The 17662-nt window shown below is 31.8% G+C and overlaps 1 long non-coding RNA gene across 1 annotated transcript; it reads left to right on the top strand.

The window, feature by feature from the left end:
• The first annotated feature begins 632 nt into the window (after positions 1 to 632).
• On the top strand, positions 633 to 2691 carry LOC133820956 (uncharacterized). The gene is made up of 4 exons (XR_009887233.1): positions 633 to 722; positions 943 to 1056; positions 1374 to 1453; positions 2377 to 2691. It is a non-coding gene; the product is annotated as an uncharacterized LOC133820956 (long non-coding RNA).
• The last annotated feature ends 14971 nt before the right edge of the window (positions 2692 to 17662 follow it).

Raw genomic sequence — 17662 nt, 5'->3', positions numbered from 1 at the left:
TTACAGTGGCAAAATCTATTTTTATATGCTAGAGTAAATTGATTTTTTCTTCCCCATGTTGATAAATTTACTGACCTTATGGTTAAAGATGAGAAACTGGGACTTGCTATCGTGCCGATCACTTGCTCAAGGACTTCTGCAGTGAAAAGCTTCAAAAAGACCTTTCCATAACTGCCAAGGAGGCTGCAGAACTTACTTGCTGTTTTGGATGATCTTTCAGCGGAAGAGCTGGGTGCCAAACTTAAGGAGCATGGCATTACAGCTCCAGACACTAAGAATCCAATTTCTTATCCATATCCATTCAATCTTATGTTCCAAACATCAATAGGCCCATCTGGCTTGAGCCCTGGGTGAGCACGTTACATTTTGGTACTTATTATTCTTAGCGATTCTTTTTTATTAAGACTCCTGTTTGGTCAGTAATGATATGTAATTAAATCTCCTCTGCTATAGGTTCATGCAGCCAGAAACTGCACAAGGCATATTTGTTAACTTCAAAGACTTGTACTATTACAATGGGAATAAGCTTCCTTTTGCTGCTGCTCAAATTGGCTAGGCTTTCAGAAATAAGGTTCTTAATTTTCTTATCTTTGGACTTTAGCACTTATGTATCTTAACAAAATTTACATTTGGTTGTCTATGTAGGTTCAAGGTCACCTCATGAGAAATCACATAGCATGGAAGGTGTAAGGTTCTACTACCTCTAATTGTAACTTTGATTGGTAAATAATATTTGCATCTCTAATGTTTGATATAATTGTGCCTATTTATTTCACTGTAAAATGTTAGCTGTACCAGTCTGTGGTACCCTTTTGCAAAATGGTCATGAAATATCTATTTGCTATAAATTAAGATTGTGACCCATTAGCAATTTATAGTATTGTCAACTTTATGTGGTCTTTTGAGATGTTGGACCTTACTTTTTTAGTATGATTGATGAAGGGTATTAGCACATATCTTGGAGCAGCTCCCATTGTTGAATGTTTGGAAAAGCACCAACCTAATGTAGTAATAACTTCTCATGTTGCAGATGCTGCCTTATTTTTGGTGCCAATGGTATGCATTTTGTTTATTCTCATACAAAATTAATTACTCTTAAGATATTTCCAAGTTTGCCAAGTATAAAAAAAAGGTTTGCTTTATAAAAATATGAAAAGCAGCAATGTTTCTTCCTTTCTTATCCATCTGTGTAAAACTGTTATTGGAAAGGTTGTAATATTAGGTAGTGAGATCATTGAATGGGTAATTTTACCTAAAATTTTCATCACATCTCTTGATTGTGAGCAACATAACTAGAATTTTGCTTTATTAATTGTGTCATAGTTTGATTTAGACAGGATAATTTCTAAAGGATTATTTTGTTGTATGAATAGATATATGAACTGGGTTGGAACTGGGACAATTTAGAACTTCTAGCACAGGGCAGAAACTTCATGTTATGATAAATGGCAGTGTAAGTAACATCTCATTCAATGGAAGTCTTAAAGGCAGTGCTAATATAACAATAAAACTTTTTCTATAAGCCTTGCTAATTTAAAATTGTATTTGTCCTCTGTTTTTGCTAGTCTACTTAGTTTTGTTTCCTCAACTGAAATATATGAGTACTGCCCTGTTTTTGTTTCTCAGGCAAGTAAAAAAGCCTTGGATCTAGTTGCCTCAGTTTATAAGTACTGCCTTGTATCAGTATCTAACATATTAACTTCAACATGCCAAAATGAGGTTAGCTGTCTCCATTTTCAGCGTTCAAGTCTAGCGCTAATCCATATTGCATTTTTTTTTCTACTTTTGGGTATAAACTTATATATGGCTCTTTCTTGCATGAAGTTTGGGGTGAATTTTAGTTAGTCATTTTAAAGTCAACACCATACGTTTGCTATTTTAGCGTGTTCGAGTTAATGCATTTTCTTTCCTGATCATTAATTTTTTTATTTGAACAACTGACCCATTGTTTCTCATTTAATATATTTTAATTAATACACCGTCTAGGTTGCTGATTTGAAAGATTCTGTAAGCTTTATTCTAAGAATAAACGAATTGTACTGAAAAGAACCAAATCTTGCACAAAGTCTAGGTTAATTTGAGAAAACCTAGCAAAAACTCCCAGAGTAGAAATTCTAAACTTTAAACAGTAACCAAATTCTTCTATATATCCCTTCCAAGTATTCTCTTATACTATTTATAGACTAACAATAACACTTACTAGCCAACCAATAGAACTTGAGTAAATTTACAAGTCAACACACTAATCCTATATAGCTCTATTCAATATCTGATGCCTAACAAAATGTTTGCAGATCATAGAGTTTTAGATGGATTCTTTGATGTGATTACTGATTATTGGCATTTTAAGTTAATTTATATTGTAAATATATGCAGGTTTCTGCCAGTTTAGTCATGGTGCATTTGATTGAGAAATTAGCTGCTGGTGATACTGGAAGTTTATCTGTATCAATACTTCACAAGATGAGCACCATGTCTAAAAAGGTTTGCTGCTTCCCTTTTAAGATTGGTATAGTTAGTTTAGATAAATAGTTTAGGCATGTTGTCCTAAATTAATTGGGAAGTATTGAGCTCTTTGAGGGCTCATTTTAACTAAAATCTTAACTGGAACTTGTTCACTTTCTTTCAGTTTTTCATAAATTTTAGGTAGCATAATATCTCTGTTTTTTTTTAATTCCATTTGCAGCTTAAAAGTCATCATGTTTTCTCTGAATTGTTAGCCCAATACTCACAGAGCGGTTATAGGTATTAAATTCATTTTTGTTGTAAATCAAAGCATATTGATTCATGATACCATTATTGAACTTCTGAAAAAGCTTTGGAGCTTATTTGTTTAATGGTCATTAACTACATGAGGTGTTCCTTTTATTTAGTATTTTAATTTATATTAGACTGAGCATAAACTTCTTAGTTGCATGAGTGATCTTTTTGAAAGTTTTTTTAAGTTATGATAGGTTTCTTACATTTTGTGGTGTATCTCTCTGTTTAGAGATAGAGTTCATCTCTTAAATTAACAAAATTTTCCTTTAGATTAGATTGTATTAGTGTTGATAATCCAAAAGTCTGTTAGTAACAACTTTGTCTTAATTTGTTATTGCTTTGTGTGTCTTTATTTTGTTAATAAGGTCTCATTACTTGGAAAGAGTAAACAATCACACAGTATGCTTAGAGGCTCTCCAGGTAACCTATTAGTTAGTTTGGAAATACCATGCTTTATGGTTGTCAGAAATTATTCTCTTGTCAAGAATCTAGGCATTGCTTGAAGTACTCTGTATTTGGAATCTTGGATTTACTATTTGTATGCCTGTGTGGATGTATCAGGTTTTCAATGGTGGAATTAGCTATTTTTTTCTATTGATATTATATAATTATGAATTTCATGTTATAATTGTAGTTATTTATCTCATGTGAAGTGAAGGCATGAGTGTGTATTAGGGTATGTGTTTTTGTTAGTTAGTTATACAGTTTATGAAAGATAAAATAGAAGCGAATAGAAGATCTGAGTAGTATCTGCTCAAGCATTTTCCATTGATTCTGCGACATGCTTCTGCAATGGTTGATTAACATTGACATGATATCCTTAAGTATAAAGTAACTAAGAAAAGACAATTCATTATCATTCTTTTTTCTTTCTCTGCAAAGTGTTAATCTGTTTAACAACCCATGTAATATTAATTATCAAGAATTGACAGAAGTTTAGGTTTATTAATTTAGGTAGGATTTTTAAAGATTGATTATAAGCCCCTAAAGTTTCGGTTTATCAATTTAGCTTGGACTTTTAAGTGTTTGTAGTTACTTCTGAACCACCTCTATGTGTTCTGCAAGGTGAGAGCTGCATCAGTAACATGTTTTGCGGGCATAACTTCCTCTGTATTCTTCTCTCTTGCGAAGGAGAAACAAGATTTCATTCTTTCTGCTGCGGTAAGCATTGATTATGTGTTTTTGACTTGTTTCTCTTGGAAATTAATTATTTGCAGACAAGTTTATGCATTATAACTAAGAGACTTTGCAGATTAATGCAGCTAAACAAGACAAGGTGCCTTCAGTTAGATCAGCTTCTTGTTGAGCCATTGGTGTCATTTCATGTTTTCTTGAAGTTTTCCAGAGGTGATTTTAATTTTTTTTTTCATGCTTTCATGTTTCTTTGAGCTCGAAATATAGACAGAAGAATTACTAGAAACTTAAATGGTATAGTGTAGAGATCCTGAACAAATTGATTCACGTAGTGGAGATTAATACACGCGACCCCTCAATATCGGTATTTCTCTTTTACTTTTAGTTTTTATAATAACACTGCTCTCTAATTTGTTCATAAGGGAGTAATATTTTCCTGTACGTTTGTTGTTTCAGGGGCGAATAACTGCTTCTTGGGCTTTGGCAAACATATGTGATTCTATCTGGCACTGTATTGATACTCTTGCTTTGGAAGGCTCCACAGGTGGGTTATATGTTACAGAAGCTATTTATTATTTTCAACTACTTTATTTGAAAAGTTATTGATGTATTATACTTTTCCTTAGACTATACTGCAATCTCTGAATCAGTGGCATTACTAACTGATTATACTGAAATGACAGCACATAACACCAAAATGAATCATCTGATAGTATCAACCGTGATAGTGCCCCTGTGCTTAAACTGAAATGACAGCACATAAAGTATTGCATTTTTTTGTTGATTTTCTGATGATCTTTCGAAGTTCTTCTTTCGTGTTGTTTCTTCAATTTCTTCTATTACTGATTCCACAGTATTGTTCCCTTGCAATATATATATATATATATGAGTTGGCATGTTGTATTGGCTTCTTCTATTGTATATACTACTGGTATGTGGCCATCATTATTTTGTTTATAAGCTTGAATCACCAAAATACATGTTTCTCTTAGCACCATTAATCTATTTCTCTTCATTTTATTTGTAAATATTTTTTTTTTTCAGCATTTGGGTTAGCATTTATAACTTGAATTTCAAATTGGAAGGTCACTTTTGTTTTAATACTATGAAAATTTCAGGGTCATGTATAGTTTCTTATGTAAATGATTTCTAAACATGAGCTAGCTAGCTTTGGCAGAGAAACCAGTTATGATAGTTATTTATATATATTTATATATAAGAATAAAAGAATATCATTAAATATGATAGTTTATATATAGCAGTATAGTATCTACAGTCCCAACTGACTTTTTTGAGTCATCAGACTCATCACCATAGAGAAATTCTCTATTGATTCTCTCTTATTTTATTGTTCATCTGAAAATTCCCTAGCTCTTTCTTGATAGCTCTCTTATTTTATTGAACTAAAACAGATAAGTATTTATCTTAGTTTTCCATTTTCTTATTTTGAAGTTTTCAATGTATCATTTAAGAAAAGACTGTAAGTTTGTTGTTGTGGTGGCAATAACTTTTGTTCTTAATAATAAAATGAATTTTTTTTTTACAATGTGCAGGTATATTGAGATGATTTCTTTGGAGCAATTCTTGACAACATTTGTAGTTGAGGCCTTTAGAATGGAAGAATGTATTTCACTAATTTTTGTATGCATTTCTTGTTTTGTATTTAGTGATAAAGGAATCTGAATTGGGCATAAATTATGTTGTAATATGATTTCTTAAGCCTAGACTAGTAGACTAAATATTGTAATTACATTTGAGTAATTAATAATAATCTATTTATGTTACCTTATTTGGCTTCAACTTTCATATTTGTTTTCCTGGTTTTGTGTAAGTAAAAAAAGATTATGTTTCTCTAAGCTAATATAACACATGTGTTATACTAAAGTGTAGTATAACACAAAAAAAAATGTTATACTAAAGTGTAGTATAACACAAAAAAAGTGTTATATAATCGACTATAAATAACATAATTAAACACTTATCTATATATTAAAATAACACAGAAATTGTGTTATCGTTGACAGTACAATAACACATCTGTATAACACTGATAAAGTGTTATGTAAAGTACCCTGACCTACGATAACATAGTCGGTCTTAACACATCAGAAAGTGTTATCGTATGTTTTGATAACACATTTTCGGTGTTATTAAAAGCATTTTTTTCTTGTAGTGTCAATAAATAGACCAATTCTTTAATCTCATATCAAATGACTCAAACCAAACTAAAGAACATTATAAATACATCAATGCAAAATCGTTGCCAAACTTAGAAACACTATACCCCTAAAAAAAAAAAAATCAATTCCTTGTATAAGCAATTAATAACAAAATAAGTTCTTTACTTTAAACCCTAAAAATATAAAGGTCTCAAATAGTTTTAAAATCCCTAATCGAAATGTACTTACAAATTAACAACCCTTGAATGCACCCAAGAAACAAAATGAAAAATAGATTCCCAAACTCGAACCCAACTTAGGCTAACCCACGACTGCCAACAACGACACATAATAAATTTTTGAGAAACACCAAAAGTACAACGATACTTACTCGGCACTAACAATTTCTGAATATTTTTTTTTTGAGAAAAACCAAAAAAATGACAAACAAAAGAAAAACAATAAGAAAAATATCAATAGATGATATACACGATTTCAAACCCTATAACTATGAATGAAAATAAAAATTGAGAAAATTTTGAAAAAATACCTTACAGTACAATATGAATCTCTTAAAATCTTTCACTCTTTCAACCCTCTGAAAACAACTCTGATGCAACCCCTTCTTCATGACTGTTTATAGAGAAATGCAGAGCAAACAAAACTTTAGAAATAAGAGAATGCAAGGATTAGTGAAGACAATGTTGTTATGAACGAAACTACAAAAAGTACCTTAAAGTACAGTTCCAATCTCTACAAAATATATCACTCTTCAACCCTCCTAAAGAATTCCCATGAAAAATGCAGAGAGTTTGAATGGTTGCAAAGAAATGAAGAGGAAAAATAATTTAAAAAATGAGAGTAGTGAAGAAAGTGAAGACGGTTTGTGGATGGGCAGTTTGAGAGAAATGGGGTTAAGTGGATAGGTGGTTTAAAGTATCTGTCACATCCATGTCATGTACTTTTTCAAATAATTAATTATTTATTAAAAAAATTATTATTGAATATTTAATGATAAATACACAATCGATTCCTGATAAGTCTAGTGTATGGTAGTTTTAGAGTGTGTTTTAGTCTTAGTTTTGAGTCAAATTGTGAGTTTTGTACAATATTATGATTGTGTTTGTTTTGTTTTTAGGGCTTTTCTGTGAATTGGCGAATAGAGAGGAAATGAGCGGATTTAATGATGAAAATGAGTATTTTGGGAGCTTTTGGCCATTTTGTGTGAAATTGGGAGAGCTGGGAATATTTGGATGACTCTGGTGCGAAAAGAATGTGAAAAAAAGGTGTCACAACTTGCCCTTACAAGTTGCGGCGCACATGAAGACATAGGTGAATAGGTGAAGGGGATTAAGGACAGGCGGGTCGTGAATTGGTCTATCAAGTCGCGGGCCTGAATTTCCAGAGGAGGAAGGAATTTGCAGAAATAGAGGTGGGCTGCGACTTAGGAATAGGAAAGTTGCGACCCGCCTCACAAAATACTGAAAAAAAATGTGATTAAGTACGATTTTTAGGTCATTTGTAAAAGGAAGTTCATGGATTCGGGATTAGGAGCAATTTAGCATTATTGATCTATTTTTCTTCACTTTTCTCTTAGTTTTTAGTAATTTAATTTTATGTTTCTGAACAATTATTTTATTATTTTAGTCATGTCTGATATGAAAAACAACATCTATTCTTGGGTTTAATGTAGTCACTTGGACATTTGTTAATTTTCTATGAAGTTTATATAATTTTTTCTTCTTCTATCTTTTATCTATATGATTTTTGCTTAATGCGTGTGGATAACTGATCACTATTTACATGATTTATGATTTTGATTCGAGATCCAAGAGGGGAGAGTTGAATATTCAATAATCATATAGACACAAATTGCATATAGGACGATAGTACCTATAAGGTTTGTGTAGCTTTTAGGGTTTCTATGGTTCATGTCTGCTATATGTTAAAACCAATCACAGATATGTAGAAAGTTTGCATATAAGTTGAGATCTTTTTATCTTGAAAAAGAATTTGGAATGTTTTAGTTAACTCGCTATTAGGATAGAAATTGAAGAATTATATGCGTTGATTAGTAAGATTAACAGGTTGACAAGTTGATGAAGTTAATACCCTAGGTTTTTAATTATTGAATCAATTTTTATAATTGCATAGTTTATCTCAATTTTAAGTTTTAGGTTAAAAATCACTTTATTTTCGACAGCTAAATAGAAAGCTAGAATTGGTTATTGGTACTTAATTGATAGTCTTTGTGGGAACGAATCTTATTTACTATCTATCTTACTTGAATCGATTGTGTATACTTGCGCATTATATTTTCGCTATCAAGTTTTTGGCGCCGTTATCGGGGGCTATTTAATCAATATCAAATATAATTGATTCTTATTCTACTTTGGCTTTTCATTAACAATTTTTTTTGACGTGTTTCTCTACTTGTTTCTCAATTACAGGGTCAATTAGTATATGCAACGTCAACGATTGGAGCTACTAGTACCTGTTGATCCTAAAATTGAAAAGACCTATAAGAGAAATTGAAGTCAGAAATAGTTAGAGAGAATGGCTCAAATTCTGAATAATGGTGTAAATAACGGTGCTGATGCTGCTGAAGTTGATTCATCATTAAGAAACTATGTATCCCTGTAACAGTCAGGGACTGTTTTTATTAATATCAATAAAATAGTTTGATTCTAATTTGGTTTTTATATTTTATTTTATTTTAATTTTTTCCTTTTTCCTTTTATGTTTTTTTTTCTGTGTTTGTTGTTTGTCTTGTGAGGAACTTGAGATGTCTCATATGCAAGTCCTCATGAATTTTGTTCAACACAACTTGGAGCCTTTATACAAGGCATGGTGGAGATACAAAGCTTTGCTAATGAGGTTCCTATACCATGGTTTGTCAAAAGTGTGTCAATTAGAGGTCTTCCTCAATGGGTTGAATGTCGAAGCAAGAGAATGGGTAGAAATAGGAGATGGTACCACCAATTTCTACCAAGTATCCGTGGATGAAGCCTATTGGATGTTTGAAGACATGGCATAATACAATGAATGGTGGTACTTGAATTGTTCAATGAACAACCAAGGGTAGGAGATCAATTATAACAATATGGAACCAACTTTTAACACTTGCACTCAAGGACCAAATGAGGAAAATTTGGATAATTTTGAAGAAGTAATTATAGAAGAGAAACCTCACCAAGCGGCTCAATCATGTTCATTGGAGGTATTGATGATGGGGTATATGGCTAAAAATGTCGCCTTAATTTAAAGCCAAGATTCATCCTTGAGGAGTTTGGAAAATTCAGGGGGGGGGGGGGGAGAACAAAGTAAGGATGTTGATTTGGGGAGTGGTAAGGAGATGGAGCTACCAATGGAATAATTTGAACATCAAATGGATCCCTCTTCAATCCAAAGTAATGAAGAAAAGTTAGAGGAAATAGTAATATCGAATGCTATCTCTACCCATGACGTGGATAAATTGTTTGAGCAAAGTAGTGAAGACAGGCCGAATCCACCATCACACTTCATGCAACAAGTACTTGGTCCTCAATATAGTGAGCTAATGGTAGTGAAAGAGTACACATATGATGATCCTTATTGGCCACCACCATCTCCAACTCCATTAGCATCATTCATTGGCATCCATCATGCTTATATTTCCAAAGAAATTCAAGTTGAATATTGGAGCTCATCAATTCCAAATCTAGCCAAGCTTGAGGGCATTCACAATGACAACCTTCAAGTTGTCTTGTATGACGCTTATTATGGGCATCAACCACCTATTGATGTATGTCAGCATGTAAAACACTAAGGAGGATAGCGATGAAAGTCACTACAATAATGCAATGCATTGGATTACAGGAAAATTTTCTTTTTCTTTTCTTTTATTTATACATTGGGGACAATGTTTAGATTAAGTTTGGGGGAAGGAATTTGATTTTTATTGCTTTGCTCATTGTAGATATCTTAGTTTGTTTAAGTTTTGTTAGGTTTTATATTTATTTTATGTTGTGTTTAGTTTTGTTTAGGGTGTTAGTGTGAATCACATTGACAATGATTAGCCAATGACAATATATTTAATGATATGTATAAATTGAATGTGAATGAAGCTATAAGAATCCGTGTGCTTGGTTGAAAATCTCTTTTGGTTTACATGGGTCCACTTATATAATTGAGAGCTTAATCATGATTTTTGATCAATTTTCTGTAATTGAACAATTTTTATGCTTCCTGATTTTGAAACTAAAAATAAATTATGAAATGTTGTTATCCTAGAACTTGTATGCTTGCTTTTTGAGATGAAATCCTAGATGATGCATGTTTAGGAAGATGATTTAGACAATTATTTGAACCATTTGTGCCTTTCAAGCCAACTTCAAGGTGTTAAATCCCTAATTACAAACTTTTGAGCCTAATTTGATTCTTTTTTTTTTTTACACTTATTTTGAGCTTATTTGAAACTTTGTTATTTTTCCTTCCCTTTGATATATACCATGAGTATATGAAAAGTGATTAGGAGATAATTTGTAATGGGGTTTATATTTGGAAATTTGTGTCAATAGAATAAGAAAAAATGAGAGAGAGAGAGAGAGAGAGAGAGAGAGAGAGAGAGAGAGAGAGAGAGAGAGAGAGAGAAAGAAAACGTATATTAAATATGAACATACTCCAATTGAAAATACGAAGAAATAAGTTTGGGGGAGTGTAGTATCATTAGAAGAAAAAAAAAACCAATTTATGAATTTCTCTCAAAGTAAGACCAGTTGGGATTGTGTTTTTGGGGTTTGCAAGTTGATACAAGATTGGTTTGTTTGGTTTGTGTGCTTATGGTATATTTGAGCCTAAATGATTTTGTCATCTACCTTTACCTAAGCCCTTCAATTATAAGCTGTGAAAGTCCTATAGATTTCTGAGCATGTGCTTTCTACTTTAGTGGAGATTAGTAAGTATATAGCAAGCTTATGTGATAATGATATTAATTGATTATAATGAAAATTTTTGGTGTGCATGAATTGATTCGAATGCATTTTATTTATTAATCATGATTTTTGAGAGCTTTTATTTTTGTTTGGACTTAAGTGAATTGGAAGAATGTTTTGACTCAAATTCTGGATTATAAGTTGATTTTCCTGAAGATAATATTAGTGTGTTTGTCATCATAGCTTGAGGCGTGATTATTGTTGTTGGCTTGATTCAGTAGTGTTGGTTGTTTAAGTTCTGAGTTTTGTCATGTGAGTTTGTGTCCTTTGCTCGAGGGCGAGCAAATATTGAGTTTGGGGGAATTTGATAAGTCTAGTTTATGGTAGTTTTAGAGTGTGTTTTAGTCTTAGTTTTGAGTCAAATTGTGAGTTTTGTACGGTATTATGCTTGTGTTTGTTTTGTTTTCAGGTTTTTTTCTATGAATTGGTGAATGGAGAGGAAATTAGTGAATTTGATGATGAAAATGGGTATTTTGGGGGCTTTTGGCCATTTTGTGTGAATTCGGGAGAGGCGGGAATATTTGGATGATTGGTGCGAAAAGAAGGTGAAAAAAAAAAGTGAAATCAAGAAATTTGGAACAAGAAGTCGCGACTTGCCCTTACAAGTCGTGGCGCATATGACGACACAGACGAATAGGTGAAGGGGATTAAGGACAGGCGGGTCATGACTTGGTCTATCAGGTCGCAGGGCTTGAGTTTCCAGAGGAGGAAGGAATTGGCAGAAAAAGAGGCGGGCTGCGACTCAGAAATAGGCAAGTCGCGACCCGCCTCACAAAAAATTGAAAAAAAAAATGTGTTTAAGTATGATTTTTAGGTCATTTGTAAGAGGAAGTTCTTGGATTCAGGATTAGCAGCTGTTTAGCATTATTGATCTATTTTTCTTCACTTTTCTCTTAGATTTTAGTAGTTTAATTTTATGTTTCTGAACAATTGTTTTATTTTTTTAGTCATGTCTGATATGAACTAAACATTTGTTCAAAGGGTTAATGTAGTCACTTGGATATTTGTTAATTTTCTATGAAGTTTATATCCTTTATCTATATGATTTGTGCTTAATGCATGTGGATAATTGATTAGTATTTACATGATTTATTATTTTGATTTGAGATCTGAGAGGGGAGAGTTGAATATTCTATAATCATATAGACTCAAATTGCATATAGGATGATAATACTTATAAGGTTTGTGTAACATTTAGGGTTTCTATGCTTCTTGCTTGCTATATGTTAAAACTAATAACAGATATGTAGAAAATTTTCATATAGGTTGAGATCTTTTTATCTTGAAAAAGAATTAGGATCGGTTTAGTTAACCCGCTATTAGGATAGATATTGAAGAATTATATACGCTGATTAATAAGATTAACAAGTTAAAAAGTTGATGAAATTAATACCCTAGGTTTTTAATTATTGAATCAATTTTTATAATTGCATAGTTTATTTCAATTTGAAGTTTTAGGTTAAAAAACACTCTATTTTCGACAGCTAAATAGAAAGCTAGAATTGATTATTGGTACTTAATTGATAGTCTCCGTGGTAACGGTTCTTTTTTATTATCTATATTACTTGAATCGATTGTGTATACTTGCGCATTATATTTTCGTTATCAGCTCCCATTCTTTAAGTTAGCTAAGATCCCTACTTACCCCTACTATTGCTAACAATCTACCCCAAATTCATCCCATCCCTTAAAATTCAATCCAACGGCTACTATATGAGCGGAACAAAATCCATTCCATATATATATTTATATATATGTTCCATTACTTTCCCACAACACAAAGTTTTCCTTACCACCTGCTAAATTGATCAACTGATATGGAATTGACTAAATATAAACATATATGTTCACATTCTTTTTTGTTGCATATATAGGCATTGATTTTTAATTTTGGAAACTCTCCAAGTTTGGGGCCTTGGGCCTATGCCCAACTCGCCCCTGATATAAGTGTATGTGGAGTCCATAACATTGCTCAAGTGATTATACATGAGTATGTGCCTCCATTGAAATATTTTTTGTTTAGAAATACTTATGAAAGCTCTTAAAAAGTTATCAATTTTTTTAACATATTACTGGCATTTTAAAGTTGGAAAAGATATTATTTAAAAAAATTGTAATTGACATCTTTTTAAACAATGTAAAAACTATTTAAAAACCGACGTAGTAGCCGAATGCTTTTATGTAGATTTTTATACAACAATCAACTTAAAAGGTGCTAAAGACCAGCGTAAAATGAATAATTTAAGTGTCAGTTGTCACATTAAAAGGTTTACAATTTGAAAAATAAAAAGCGAGGAGCATATTCATTTAATATCCACCACTTCTCTCAACTTCTTGTGCAACAAAAATATTAGGTAAATATGACAACTTTTAATAGCAGTTTCGAGTGCACGTTGTTGAAAGGAATTAAGGACAGAGGTTCTAAGTGAACAATCATTCCATTTCATATTTTGAGAGTATAATCGACGATTCCAAGGGAACAACTGACAATAGTTACAATAACAACGATTCACTCAAAATCGTCGTTAATTCTATATAAAATAAAATATATAAAAAAACAAAGCTTACCATTTTCCCTCCATATATTGTAATCCATACTCTTTTCTCCTACTCCAATTTCAGCCCCTCCAAACCATCTCCTACCTCCATTTTCTAGTTTTCCACCATATTTTTTAACCCTAAAAGACTAAAATGAAGCTTTTAGAATTGATGGGTACTAATTGGTAAGGTATTTTTTGTTGGCTGACTTTTTAGCCAACTGATGCAGAGTCAAAATAATTAATTCGAGAGATTTCAATAGATTAATTAATGACTAATAAATGAGCAAAAAATCTAATGATAATGAGCAATAAATAAAGAAGAACACCAAAATTTATAGAGGTTCAACCCCAAGAATTAGTAATGACCTACTTTCTCTTAGTTTTGTATTAATCTTGAAGGTTTATACAGGATCACAAAGGATTACAAGACAATACAATAAGGCAGAATCGCTGCTAGGTATAAAAATAGGTTGTCTAGTATATTTCTAAATACTGGTCGGTAGGCAAGTTTTTTTGAACCCCCTTTACTGTGGTGAATGGTTTGTATTTATAATGCTCTGTTGGCCTAGGGGACTGCACACGACGTAACTGATGGTGAAAATATCCCATTATTCTTGCATGTAGTTTCGATCCTATTTGTTAGGAGGCTTGACTGAGTCTTCAAGGTTGTTAGGCGCCCTCTGCGGGTGGTTGGACGATTCTTGTGGAGTGCTAACGGTGAGTGTAACCTCTTTTCCCTGACCATGTTTGGCTATCCATCATACCGAGCAGCTGAGCTTCTGGTGATATTCCACCGAGTAGTGTTAGAAGGACTTCCCCTCAAGATTGGGAAGTGTGCAACTATCGTGGACGTAGGCTTCCTGAGCATCTCTCACTATCGTTTTCTTAACAACGTTCCTTACTAAGCACCCCTTATAAGAGATTCAAGGCTATGCCTTGGTGTAAGTCTTGGGACAAGTGTTTACCATTTTTAAACTGCTTACCCCGCTGAGCAGTAACTTATCATATACCTTGCAGGTGTACACCGACCAGCCTGTCGGGGGGTCTGCCCAGTCTACTCTACGTGTCTAAGCTTAGTGTCACGTCAGATATGTCAATTTTTGGGATAACATGTTCAATTTCATGAATTTTGTAAAAAAATAAATTAAAAACCCAATTCTTTACTTAGGTTTTATTAAGAAAATTTAGTTTTTTAACTTGTTTTACTTGGAATGTAGGTTGTATTTTGGTTGAAAATTGTTGGGCAATTGTTTGGAGGGTTAGCAATGTATGTTGTTACTATTTTTCTTAATTTTACATTTTTTTAATATTATGAATTATTTATTTGCATATGATGTTTGAAGATTTTGCTTAACTATTAATTTCTATTTGTTTAATGTGCAATTGTCTAATGTTAGGTTGATTTTGTTTCAAATTTTTTTATAAATTTTGATTTAGGGTAGCTAGGTTAATAAAAATTATAAGGGGAGGGGAACTTGTGATTTTAGTTTAAGGTTAATTATGATTTAGTTTAGGTTAGCTTTAATTGATTTAATTTATATAGGGTTAATTTTGTTTTAGTTTAATGCTAATAAAATTTAATTTAGGATTGGTGATAGGTTTATTGTAATTGATTTTAGGTCATCATTTGTATTTAATATTTGTTAGTTTAGTTGTCAATTTTGCTTTATTTGTAATTAACTCTAAATTCTTAGAAATTTATTTATTGTGTTCTACTTTTTTTTTTTAAAATTTAGGTGTTTCCAAATTGGAAGAAGATGATAAGTGTATAATTTTTTTTTTTATCACGAAATAAAGACTTTATTAATCACAAACCAATACAACCTCAACAAAGTCCAATAAGACCAAAGCTCAGCTACAATACAAGGAACCCACTATTCATTTTACTATTCATTTTATTAAGGAATTAATTGGTGCATAGAGTTGTAATACTTTTTAGAAATTATATTATGTGTTGCAGAGTAATAAGGATGAAATAACTAAATTACAACGACAAACATCCCTAGAAGATAAATAACAATAAAATATATTTAAATTTTGAAAACTATTTGTGGCAACATTTTTACATATTTGAGACAAAAAATTTAAATAAATTGTCCCAATTAATCCAATAGTACAGATATGTTAGCCCATACTGCGGCGACATTTTAAAAATATTTGTGGTGGCATATGTAAGGCTACAACTGCTTACATATTCTTATTTGGTGATCACTCTGTTTAATGGAAATCACAACTTCGACCAGTTGTTGCATTGTCTACAACAAAATCAGAATTTATATATATATATATAGATATAGATATAATGCAGGGATTATTGAATGAAATCAAAGTTTTGAATGAGAAGGCAACTTTTCAAATACCAAGTCTTCAATTTTTCTTACGGATAATCCAACTTCTCATGAAAAATCAAAACATATTGATATTCTTATGTTTTTGATTCGAGAAAAGCTAGAACAACAAGTTGTGAATCTTGAAAAAATGTCTTCTGAAAAGAATCCAGCTGATGGTGGAACAATTAGGAGAGTCACTATGTCGTCTTGACATTTTAAAGAATTAAGGTGGAAATTATGGAGTAATTCTCCAATCTGTCAAGACTCATTTAAAAGGAAGATTACTAACCAAGTCAAGGAGGAGTCAATATATATATATATATATATATATATATTTTAACGGCTTTAACTACCTGACTTGTGTTTGTGTTTGTCTATAGATACTATTCTTTTATTGGTAATAGGAGCAATGTTGGAAATTATGTTATGTTGTAAGAGAGAATTGAAAGATTGATGTGCGAGAAAGACTTGAGTATGTGAGGTATTTGAGAGATAAAAAATGAGTGGGGTAACTTGGGTGTAATTAGGAAGAACTCAACTGAGATCAGGAGAGTCTTGACTTGAGTATTAGAGACACTATGTTCACAGTAAGGCTTGGTGGTCATCAATTCAAGAAACAGGTTGTAATTTTCATTACTACTAGATGGAGGTTAAAATTTCGTCCGAAACAGTATAATATTCTTTGTACTTTTTGCTTTAATTTTTTAGTTTCCAGTCTTTTGGTTGCTGTCATTTTGTGTTGTTTGTGCAGATTAGGATGAGTAGGGAAGTTTGGTATTTCCCACAATATAATAATATATATTATAAATTTCTCACATTTAAACTTTATTCTAACAATATCCATTAGATTTTTATATGAACTGGATTCTTTTCTGAGACTTTTTGTCTTCTGTAATAATTATCCCAGTATCAAGCAACCCATAATATATAAATATATACATATATATATATATATATATGTCTGAATGCTTCTGGACAGGACAACCTGCTTGTACTTGGCTAATTTGTAATGGTCTAAATAGCCTTAATTAACTTTAACAAGGGAAGGCATATAAACCACATCTAAAGCAAGGTATATAAATATAAACTTATATATATAGAAGAGAATTTTCACTTTATATTTTTTTTCCTTTATTCCTGCTGGATTTTTTTAGGTAAAAGTAACTTGTACTTATATTGCCATTGTACTGTGGGTTCGAGTAGTTGGTACCTATAAAAAGGAGAGCAAAAGAGGGTGGCCAAAATGACACATCTACACTAGACAATATATACCAAATGGAATCACCAAATAATTCAGGTGAACATATCGACGACGACGATGATGACGAATTGAACATCAGTGGCAGCAGCCTTGACTCCGAAAATAGTTGCATTCTCCATTTGAAGCCTCTTCTTAAAATTATAGATATCATTTTTAATAACGGTTCAACTCATCTCTCTGAATTTATTAAGGTAAGCAAATTATACTTGCTTAATTTTTGACATGTTTTTTTTTAAAAGAGTTTATAGTGTAATAGGTACTTGTAATATATGTGTAATTTTGACTTTGTTTTTTTGGGTAGTTTGTTGGGAGCAATTGGATTGTTGTGATACTATGTGATATTTCTCAATCAGTACTTTTACATTGTGGATTACATGCATGGCCTAAAAGTAGTATAGCAGTACTCGTGGGTAGTTTCATAAAGGTATCACGTGTGAGTTTGAGATAAGCCAATAGAGAAAAATAAACTGAATAGAACAGAGGAATAGAATACATACTAATCATC

The sequence above is a fragment of the Humulus lupulus genome, chromosome 3 (assembly GCF_963169125.1).
Source record: "Humulus lupulus chromosome 3, drHumLupu1.1, whole genome shotgun sequence".
Classification (NCBI taxonomy): Eukaryota; Viridiplantae; Streptophyta; class Magnoliopsida; order Rosales; family Cannabaceae; genus Humulus; species Humulus lupulus.
This window is presented reverse-complemented; position numbering and strand designations above follow the sequence as displayed.